At 52.3% G+C, this 11612-nt stretch overlaps 1 protein-coding gene across 1 annotated transcript in view; it reads right to left on the bottom strand.

The window, feature by feature from the left end:
• Syn3 (synapsin III) overlaps positions 1–11612 on the bottom strand; it is a 424399-nt gene that overhangs the window by 28691 nt on the left and 384096 nt on the right. The window lies entirely within an intron of this gene.

Below are 11612 nucleotides of genomic sequence, written 5' to 3'. Positions count from 1 at the left end.
GCCTGCCCACAAGAGGGATGACGCAGGGCAAGTCATCCCGTTACCTACCTGCGCAAGGCAGAGGACGAGGGAGCCACCCCCTGTGGGAGGTCAGGACCCCTCTGTGGAAGGGCCAGCTCTGTGGGGTCTGGAAGGACGACTACGGGGTGTGGACGGACTGTGGCTGCCGCCCAGCTGGTCTCTGGAGGGGTAATGAGAGCCTGGGGGTCCCAGGGTGCGGTGGGGAAGGGCCTGGCCCCTGGGGACAGGAGGATGGGGACAGCTGGGTGGGGACTGAGGGGCCATGAGAGCTCTGATCAGGAGCTCAGCCTTTAGCCTGAAGGTTCTGGAAAGTCACAGGAAGAGTGAGAGGAGTACAGAGCAATTGGTTTCCTTTGTGTTTTTGAAAAAAATCACTCAGGCTGTCCTGTAGAGGGTTAAAGGGAGGAGTGTGCAGGGGGCACCCAGAGAGCCGTTGGAAAGGAGTGTGTGAGTGTGTGTGTGTGTGTGTGTGTGTGTCTCGGGGGAAAGGGCTGGCTGGGAGTTGTGCGTGACGTGCAGTGTGGGGAGCAGGTGTGTTGTGTCTGCCTGTGGGTGTCACATGCTGCCAGTGTGTGTGGGTCTTTGTGTGTTCGTGTGGTGTGGGTGTGGTGTCTGCTATGTCCGCAGCGTGTTTTGGTGCAGTATGGAGCATGTGATGCGTGGGCAGCGCTGGGCATGCTGGCTCTGGGTCCCAAGGCCTGGGGGACAAACTCTGTTTACTGGGCTGAGGCTGGGAACACAGGGTGGTGTCCAGGGTCAGGGAGAGGTCCTATCCCAGGGGAACTCCCAAGGCCAAGTGCAGGGGACAAAGCCAAGGCTCCAAGACAGTGACCTCAAGACAGAGCAGCGGCTCCCAGCAGCTGTGGACGGCCGGGTGTGCTGCCCTTGTCGGTGCCCGGCAGCTTGCTGTGGGGCCCCTGCTTGTTCAGGTGGCTCTCTCCCCTTCTCGCCTCACCCGGATAGCAGAGGACTCTGCCGGCCCAGCGCAGGCCAAGTCCAGAGGCCCTCAGAAGGCCGGGTTCTGGGCAGTCGGTGTGTGGGAGGCTCCCCGGCCCTTTCCTGCCTGCCCCTGGGCCTCAGTGCTGACGGCACCAAGCCTCCCTGACGAGGCCCCCCCCCCCCCCCCCCCCGTGCAGGCCAACCCAGAGCCTGAGAAGTGACTTCACAGCTCTCCCGACAGCAGTGCGAGGCGGGCAGACTGGGCATCTGCAGGGGCACTCTGCAGAGGTGCATCCGAGATGCCTTGGCTTGTCCCAGGCAGACGGCAGCCGAGCCCAGAGCTGGGAAGGAGGCGCTGACCTCCTGGGCACAGCTCTTCCTTGGCCACCTCAAGGCCTGCGGTGGGGGCTTGCTGCTCTCCCAGGAGGGCTGAACCCTGAGGCCAGCTTGGAGAGAGGCTGGCAGGCCTTCCCTCTGTTGGCCCCTGAGAGCAAGGGCTGGGGTCCCACTTTGCAGAGAAATAAAGGAGACCAGAAGGGCTCCCTGTTTCTGTCCCTATCACACTCATCCGACTCCCTCCTCCCGCCTCTCAGCTTCGGTCCCTCTACTCTTTGTTCTGATCTTCGGTGGCTCTGACTGCTGGCTGCTCCCTCTTCCTTTAGTAAGAAGACCCCTAAGTTTAAGAGGGTACCTGGTGTCCCAGCTAAATTACTTTATTCCTGTCTCCTGTATAGATACGGTCAAGTTTCCAAGTCCAGCCAACAAGAACTGAGCTCATGGGATGTGAGCAAAGATGAAGGGAAGCCTCCCTTTCCCTTTTTCTCTTTGGCTCTGGCTGGGATGTGGACGTGATGGTTTGATCTGGAGCAGCCTTCCTGGCCCCTGAGAAGGAAGTGTTGATGATGGCTGAGAAGCCAGATGGAGGGTGTCTGGGCCCCCAGCTCTGTGGAGCCCCCTCTCGGTGCTTGACTGTTATGCTCAGACTCTTACAGGACACAGAAATCAGCTTTGATTTGTCTGAGCCACTGTGACTCTGGTCCTGGTTAAGGCGGCCACTCTGTTTCTGCCACGTAGTTTGAGCCTCTTGCTTTTCCTTGGTTCTTCACCCCCCGGGATCCACCTGATGGAGGATCTACGTCCTGCTTCTCGCCCCCCGTGACTCACCTCTCTGCCTCTCTGCTGTCTCTACACCCTCATGTCCCACCAGGGGCTCGCTCTTCAGCCTCACTCCTCCCTTCCCAAGAAAGTGCGTTGGTAGAGGTCACCTCTGACCCCCTCGTGGGCATCCTGCAGGAGCTCCTGGGTCTTCCTCCTGCTGCGGCACTCAGTAGCGTCCAAAGTCCGAGAGCTTTCAGAGGTTTGGTTCCACCCATCCTTCCCTCTCAATCCTTTCCCTTTCTTTCTGGAACCTTCTTCCGTCTATCTTGCCTTTGTCCATCTTCAGCCAACACCTGGGGGTCAGGTGGGGGGAGTTGGAGGAGCCAGAATGGAAGGTGGAAGCTCGCGGGAGCCCTTGTCTAAATCCCCGTCCCTGGTGGCTTTGGAAAAGACCGGAACGGCTCCTGCCCCTCGGCTTCCCAGGACAGCACAGCACCCGAGGCTGCCTCCCAGATGCCCATCGTCTCCACGTCCATCTCCTGCTTCTACAGCCACCGAGCACCGGGACCCGAGGGACCCGTGACCACCCACGTGATCCCTGTTTGGACAATGGGGTGTGAGCAGAAGAGGGGGTGTGGAAAGGAGGGCTCCGTGTCCTCTTCCTCTTCCCGCTGGCCGGGATGCAGACGTCCTTGGCTGGTGGCTGAAGGACGGATGGTCTATAATATGGAGGGGGCCTGGGGGCTGGGAGCCACAGCCCTGGGAGGCTTCTGCCGTTAGGTGAGAGAGAAAGTCCATTCTAAGTCTCTGTCGTGGCGGTTGTACAGCGCCTGGGCACCCCAGAGCCCAGTCCTGTCCCTGGGCCCACTGAGCCTGTCTCCCGTTAGAGTGTGAGCTTTCTGGGGACAGGGTGAGTCTTGTTCCCAGTCACAACACTGAGGCCTGAGCATTGAGATGCAGACCGTGTTTCTGGGAGAATTTAGAAGACGGGATGAGACCCTCTCATAATCAGGGGAGGGGCAGGGGACTGGAAGGGGAAAGAAGGACGCTCAGAAAGGGCGGGGGGGCGGGGATGTGTTTCAGGGACATTTATGTTTCGTAAGGTCAGTGCTTGGCCTGGATGCCACGGGTCAAAGGGACACAGCTTCGGTCCTGAGTCCTCAAGAACCTGGAGACAGCTGGGTCCCTGGAGAAGTGGGCAGGAGGTCTGAGCCTGGGTGGGCAGAGCTGGACTCTGGGAAGGTCGTCAGGCCAGCGGGTGGCTGGGGTCAGAGGGTGGGGCGCTGGCGTGGCAGGGACCTTGCACTCTGCTTTATTAACTGGCGGGAAAACCTCTCCAGGGGTCACAGAGAGAAGCAGAAAACAGGAAGCCCCCAACGAGCTGTGACTCAAGACTGTCCATGTGCTGCAGAGGGGCCCTGGGCGGGGCTGCCACCACCAAGGGGGGCCTGGGAGGGGGACAGCACGGCCACCCTGCACGTCCCCTCCCCCTCCTGCTTCTCCTCTGGCCTCTTCCCTGGTCCCCACCCCCTTGGCTCTCCACCCCTTTGCTCTCTCTTCTCAGGTCACCTCTCCTTTGATCTTCGTCCTTTGTTACTTCTTCCTGGTTTTTCTCCTCCAATCGCCCGCTCTCCCTCTCTCCCTCTCTCCTGGTGCTCCTGGGCGTCACCTCTCTCCTCTGCTTCCCAGCCTCCCGCACCCTCTGGCCTCCCTCCCTTCACGTCCCCACTCAGGGTGGCGCACACACCTCTCCCCACCTCCCAGACCTGCTAACCTGTGCTTTGTCCCAGGGTGACTGAGAGGGAGAGTGGACACAAAGAGGCAGAGAAACCACAGGGTCAGGACCTGAGCGGGATTCAGCTCAGAGTTCCAGCCTCGGGCAGGAAGGGCCTGGCATCCTCAGGGGCTGCCCACTCTTGGCCCCATTTCTCCAGCAGCAGGGAGCTCTATCCCTGTCTTTCTGTCTGTCTGTCTGTCTGTCTCTCTGTATATCTATGCATACAGATAGTTTATTCATCGTTTAGTCTATAATTACATCCAATATGCTCCAGAACTTCTGCAGTGAGCCTTATGACGCTCCAGAGACCGCAGAGGAGGTCCAGAATTTGGATGATTACTAGGAGGTAGATTTGTATCTAGATGAATAATTGTGTTAAAAATATTTATTGATGTTTTATTGTCAGCAAAGATAATCATAGTAGCGCTGGGGATGTGGCTTAGGGGTAGAGCACTTGCCTACATCTATATCTGTCTATCTAGATAAATATAGGTAGATATCGATTTTGTTGTTTTGGTACTGGGGATCTAACCCAGGAGCATTCGCCACCGAGCCACATCCCCAGTTCTTTCTTGTATTTTACTTAGAGACAGGGTCTCACTGAGTTGATTAGGACCTTACTAAGTTGCTGGGGCTGGCTTTGAACTCTCCATCCTCCTGTCTCAGCCTCTCGAGCCACTGGGATGACAGGTGTGCACCACCGCGCCCAGCTCAGGGAGCTCGATATTGAGCAAGGTTCCGATTCCTCTTTAGGGAACCTCTACCTGGTTCCACTGTATATTGTTCCTAGAATGAATGAAAGGTCCCAACTGATGGTTTTCACCCTTTACCTGTGTTGTCAAGTCCACTGGGCAGGACAGCACAGAAGGACCTTAGGATCTGGTAGGTTATCATAGTAGTGAAAGTCAATTCACCAGGGAACTGGGAGGGCACTGACTTGCCCACACTAAGCTCTGTTACAAAGTCACTTGAAATAATCCTGTATGACTAAGCCACAGTGTGGTAGATGGTCAAGTTGAGTCACTTCATTTTGTTTTCTATTTTCAGGAATTGTTTTCCTATGTTTGATCTATTTTGTCTTAACATTATGTAACCACATCTACTTGGTTCCAAAATTAAAGTTATAAAGCAAGGTACATTCAGAGGAGTCTTGCTCTCTTCCTTGTGAACTTCCTCCAAAAGCACAATAATTAGAGGATGGATAAATGATGAATAAATAAATGAATCTAATCATCCTCTAATCCTCCAAATAAATAGACACTTAGCCAAGTAATTTATTTAAGCCTGTAATTATTACAATAACATCTAATATGTTCCAGAACTTCTGCAATAAGCTGGATAAGCCTTATGATGCCCAGAGACCACAGAGGAGGTACAGAATTTGGATGATCACATAGGAGGTAGATTTGTATCTGGATGGATAATTGTGTTAAAAATATTTATTGGTGTTTTATGGTCAGCAAAGAAAATCATAGTAGGGGCTGGGGGTGTGGTTCAGGGGTAGAGCACTTGCCTAGTGTGTGCAAGACCCTGGGTTTGATCCCCAGCACTGAAAAAAATCCTAAAAAGTCATGATCCTGCAAAGTAGTAGCCATTATCACATGTGACGCTCAGAGAAGGAACATAAGTGAGACCAAACAGCCGGAATAAGGCACGGGAAGGGAGAGGGGCTCTTAGCGATTCTCACGATCCCTTCTCATCGTGTTATGGAGGGAACGGAGGGGGAGTCAGCAGGTCAGAGACAGAACCAGCGTCTGTGGTGGAAGGACAGCGGTGGACACGAGCTGCCCTCCAGGGGGGTAAATGCGGTGTCCTCCTCTGGGATTACAGTGTGTCAGCCACTCCAGTCCACCCTCAGGGAGATCCCGAGTGTCCAGATTTGTGTTTAAAAATGACCCAGAGGGGGCTGGTATTGTGGCTCAGCTGGAGAGCACTCGCCTAGTACGTGAGAGGCCCTGGGTTCCACCCCAGCACGGCATAAAAATAAAATAAAGGTATTGTGTCCATCTACAACTAAAAATAAATAAATAAAAATTGAAAATTGACCTGGAGGTGTTATCCTAGGAGAGCTCCACACGGACCTCGGAAAAGCTGAGGTATTGGGCTGCATTAACAGACATGCGACCATGGGTGGGCTCAAAGCTCCCCTGGGATAGGAATCATAAGCCCTGCAGCTGTACTGCCCAGGGGACTTGTTCCCTGCCATCACGTCCTCAGATACAGCCCGGCCACTACTTGTACAGCATCTGCACTGTCCTGGGCACAGCGAGCAGTCCGGAGGTGATCTATAGGATACAGGAGGATGCATGTCGGTTGGATGCAAACACTTCACCATTGAGATGGGTGACTTGAGCACCTGCAGGTTTTGGTGTCTGGGGGAGGGGGTCGTGGAACCAATCTCCCATGGATACCTGAGGGACTGTACTTAAGTACCATTAATAACCATTAAACAAATTCATGCAGTTGTTACAGTTGCTTGTTATTGTTTGGATCTGGAATGTTACCCAAAGTCCCATGTGTTAGTGGCCCAATCTGTGGTGCTGTGACCTAGTTGGAGTGGGGAGGGGAGCTAGGTCACTGAGAGAATACCCTGAAGGGGATACTGGGACCCCAATCCCTTCCTTTCCCTCTTTGCTTCCTAACCACCACAAGGCGGGCAGATGTGCTGCCCCCCCCGATGTGCTGCTGCGCCACAGGCTCCAAAGCAGCCGGACCACCTCACCCCAAACTGGAACCTCCCAAACTGTGAGCCAAAATAAACCTTTGTTCTTTTTAAAGTAGATTATCTCAGCCATTTTGTTACAGTGATGAAAAACGGCCTACACAGTGTTTAAAATACAGCCTGCCCTTGCAGAGCTTATTTTCTAGTGGAAGAGTCTGGAAGAAAGATAACAAACAAATAGATAATGGTGTGACATGATGGTTGAAATGCTATGGAGAAAAATAAAGCAGAGTAAGTGAATGAGGAATGCTGGGTGGGAGGAGGAACCTCACAGATGGCGCTTGTGGGGAGAAAGCTCTGAGCAGAGGTCTGAGTGGAGAGAGGGCGAGAACAGAAAATGCAAAGGCCCTGAGTCAAGAATATGCCAGATACATTCCCACAGGGACAGGGACAGTCTTGTCTGATCTCTGCTGGTGAAAGCACATCTGGAAAATGTTGAGTAATTCTGAGGACCATGTCGCCTGATAGATTTTAAGGCACAGAAGGTCTGGAGCTGGCTTGTATTGGGAGTGGGTTGAAGAAGAGGGAGACCCAGGCGTACCTGCGTACCTGTGTCAATACTTGGCACGTGGCACTTGTTCCCTGAGTATTTGTTCAATCAGGAAAAAACAAAACCCGACACAACATAACTATTCACCCTTAGTGGAAAATATCCAATGGATTTTTCAAAATTGCTAAGAAATATATGATTTTATTCAGAAATCCTATTTTTGTAATAATAATGCTGCTATTTAAAGACTATTATAATAGTAACAATGTAGATGCTCTTAGGAGCCAAGATTTTTTTTTTCTGTGCTGGAGTTTAAAACTAGGGCTTTGTGCATCCCAGGCCAGCTTGGATCCAAGAGATTTCAGTGTAAATGAAAAGGCATGCATTTTGAAAATCAGAGAAATTAAGTTAGATCTGTATTTCCTAAAATGTGAATTCAAAATGTCAGTATGAATTTATAATGCATTTTTCTCCTATGAGTTTTCTCCTATGTACATCAACAATGCCTGGAAGCAATGGCCAATTGGCTTTTATTAAATTTTATTATTAAATTAAATTAATTTTATTAAATAGTAATGAGCATATTTAGCACTCAGATTGCATTCCCTAAAAACTATATTTTTATTAAAGGCTCCGTTGGGGAATGGCTGATTCCAGACTTTAGATAGCAAATGTGCAAGAGGAGCTTAGAATACGTCACTGTGGTAGAAATAGGGTAGCTGTCCTGTCAAGATCATAAATCAGCTTGAAAGGCCCTTACTAGCCACAGAGGGGACAATTGGGATATAAGAAAGAACGATGACTTCAGTGGAATGAAATATAGCAAATTGTTAAGAACAGTTAAGAAAATGTCATTGGTCACCTTTTGGTGGATGCTAAGACACTACCTCATCATTCTGAAAATGGGTAAATAAAAGGAGGAGGAAAGGTTCTTTTTTGATGAATTTCAGGTAGTCAATGCAGGAGCAGAGGGTTGGAGAGTGGTCTTTGGCAAGCCCCAGAGCAGTTAGGAGGGAGGCTCTGGAGATCCATGAGAGACAACTGGGGAATGTGGACGAGGCAGGCAGCCCCCCACTCAGACCCACCTTAACATCAAACCTCCTCCACCCGCCCAGCCCAGGGATTGTTCTCCTGCAACTCAGAGCTTGAATCAGACCAAGTCTCAGGACCTATGTGCCAGTTTAGAGAGTAGGAGATTCTGCAAGAAAAATGACCTGTTTCTCTCTCAGTAAATAAAGGACACATCACACACACACACACACACACACACACACACACACACACAAATGGAGGAACTTACGTCATGTACACACACACACACACACAAATGGAGGGACTTACGTCATGCGGGTCTTGTTTGCATGTCATGAAAACAAATCCATGAACAAGGAGTTATTGAACGCCGACTAGGTATTAGTATTAAAGAATCATTACAGTTTTAGGTGTAATAATGGCATTTGTCTATGCTAAAGTAAAAAGAAGGCTGGGCGTGGTGTCGCATGCCTGTAGTGGCTCGGGAGGCTGAGGCAGGAGGATTGAGAGTTCAAAGCCAGCCTCAGCAACTTAGTGACGCCCTAAGCAACTCGGTGAGACCCTGTCTCTAAATAAAATACAAAATAGGGCTGGGGAGGTGGCTCCGTGGTAGAGTGCCCCTGGTACCGCCCCTCCCCCCAAAGAGGAAGAACAGAGAAGGTTTTGTTTTAGAAATACATTCTGAAACATGGATGGGTGAGATGGCATGCTCTCTAGGATCTGCCTTAAAATCATGCAGTGATCCACAGAGGTGCAGCAGAAGAGGGTTACCACGCACTGTGGGGGGGGGGCACTGGCTGCGGGCATGGCCAGATGTCCTGGAAGGCTGGGGTGGTGACGGGCTCGTCCTGTGAAGACACTGAAGAGCTGCTGAATCATATACTTTGGAAGGGTGAATTTTATGAGGGTCAGATCTCCTTTTCCAAAAGTGAAGAAAGGTATCTGGTATCTGAGAGGAAGTGCGTGTGTGTGTCGTGGTGGGGGGGCACGTGCAGGACCAAACTGGCCCCCAGGGGCTGAGGTTGAGCTTGGTGGTGGGTCTGGGCTGCAGTTTGCCATTTCCCTTTCTTTTGTGTGTGTTTGAGAATTTCCAAAGAAAACACGAGAGAACAGCAGGACTAAAGGAAAAAGACGGATGGGTGAGGACCCAAATCTGTGCGTAGAATAAGGTTGAAAGGGCGTCTGGTGATGTTTGGCGACGGGCTGACCCCTCTGGTGTGTGTCCACTGGAAGAAAGGCAACGTGGGTCAGTTTCCTCCAAGAGGAAAAGGGACGAGGTGCTAAGAGAATCCCAGCCCGGCTTCAGCAAGACCAGCATGACATGCTCCCAGCTCCTCCTAGGGACATGTCCAAGTGTCAGCCCCAGAGTCCAGCTCGGCAGAGGCTGACACCCCCGGCAAGGCCTTTCTGTGCAGGCTCCATTTGCTCTGGAGGCTGGAAGCCCAAGGTCAGGGGGCCGGCATGGTGGGGCCCTGGCTTCAGAGGGCCGTCTTCTTGCTGGACCCGGGGGAGGGCGAGTGGGGACAAGCTGTCTGGTATTTCTTCTTATAAGGACACTGAGCCCATGGCGAATATCCCGCTTGGGTGAACTCGTCTGAACCTCCCACAAGGCCCGTCTCCCAGCACCACCACGTTGAGCGTCAGGGCTCTGACAGATGAATCTGGGGCAGCCCAGAATTCAGCCCCGGCGTCTCACATCTTCACGTCCTTTCCTTAAAATACAGTTCAAAGAAGTCAGTTCACAAAAGGCCAATAAAATGCAATCCAGGGATCACTTTGATCTGTTTTTATATAAAGTTTTTTTTTTTTTTTTTTTAACTGGGGATTGAACTCAACCACTGAGCCTCACCCCCGGCCCTATTTTGTACTTAGAGGCAGGGCCTCACTAAGTTGCTGAGGCTGGCTTTGAACCCACAATTCTCCTGCCTCAGCCTCCTGAGCTGCTGGGATTACAGGCATGTGCCACCGCGCCCAGCATAAAGTTAAGTTTTTTAGTTGAAAAAATAATATACCTGTGTGGTAAAAAGAGTCCAAAATTCAAAAAAAAAAAAAAAAAAGAATCTGGAAAAATTACTGTCAACCCCAGGCATCCTGGTGATAAAATTTCTTTTCTTTTCTAGAAATATTCTGTGAACAAAGCAGGGCACGGTGGTATAGGCCTGTAATCCCAGAGACTTGAGAAGCTGAGGCAGGAGGATCACAAGTTTCCAGGCCAGCACTAGCAACTTAGCAAGGCTCTAAGCAACTTAGTGAGATCCAGTCTCAAAAAATAAAGCATTAAAAGAGCTGGGGATGTGGTCTGGGGTGGTGGCTCAGTGGTGGGGCGCTTGCCTCTCACGTGTGAGGCTCTGGATTCGATTCTCAGCCACACATAAAAATAAATAAAATAAATAAAGGTATTGTGTCCATCTACAACCAAAAAATAAAATAAATAAAACAAAAGGGCTGGGCATATGTCTCAGTGGTTCAGTGCCCCTGCGTTCAGTCCTCAGTACCAAAAATAAAATAAATAGAAAATGATATGAATGTGCCTGTCTTGCTTTGAGCTGAGGCAAGAAGACAAAGAAGCCACCCACCAGGCATGCTGTGGCGGGCGGCTGTGGCTGAGGGCTGGTAGCCTCGCCGGGTGGGTACGGCCAGGTGAGGCTGTTGCAGATTAGAGGTTTTTGAGATAATAGTTTATGGCAGCGCTGCCTCCCCTCTTCGCACATCTGGTGTGAGCTTCAGTGGATGCCCAGCAAATAGTCCGTGCCCTGCACTGTGAGACGGGGCCCGGTGGGCTGCATGGAGCCCCCAGGCCACCTTCAGCCTGCACCCCACAGTTGATCCAGGCCCAGCCTGAGAGCTTCCTGTGGACCCCCGTGGGAGAAAGGCCACTCAGAGCTACTCCCGATCCTTCATGGGGAAGCAACAGGAGAGACAGGGACACCTCCTGGGCCACCCGCCTGGCCTAAGCCACCATCCCTGGCCAGCCCACTGCGGTCACCTTCTTAAAATCCCCCTCGTCCGGGCCAAAGGCCGGGCGGTCTGGAGGGGGCTGGGCGGTCTGGAGGGGGCCGGGCGGTCTGGAGGGGGCTGGGTGTGCACTTGGCAGTTCTGCATGCAGGGCTGTGAGCAGCCCAGGCTGGGTGACCGGACCCGGCTTCCGGCCTTCTCTCCTCGGCCCAGCCTGGCCCGGCCCAGCCCATGCGCCTGCTGCCTGCCTCTGCTTGGATCCTCCTTCCCTGTCACCTTCCCACCACCGGCTTCTTCAGGGACAGCCCAGGCGACCCCTCTGTGGGCCTTTCCAGCTCCCTGGGGCTCAGCTCCTCCCCGCCAGCTGAGCACCCTGGTTACTGTGAGTTCCCCATCACCTCTGATGACTTAGTCCGTTGACTGTGCATCTACTGGAGGTTCGGTCTGAGTGTCTCCAAAGGCTCAAGTGCTGGAACCTCAGTCCTCAAAGTGCTGGCACTAAGAGGCGCCGTGGTACCCGTAAGAGGAGGCTGGTCACGGGGTGCTGCCCTTGGGAGGAGGTAGCTCCCGCGGAGCCT

Source organism: Ictidomys tridecemlineatus, chromosome 6 (genome assembly GCF_052094955.1).
Source record: "Ictidomys tridecemlineatus isolate mIctTri1 chromosome 6, mIctTri1.hap1, whole genome shotgun sequence".
Classification (NCBI taxonomy): domain Eukaryota; kingdom Metazoa; phylum Chordata; class Mammalia; order Rodentia; family Sciuridae; genus Ictidomys; species Ictidomys tridecemlineatus.
Note: the sequence above shows the minus strand (reverse complement) of the source record. Positions and strands in the feature narration are given on the sequence as shown.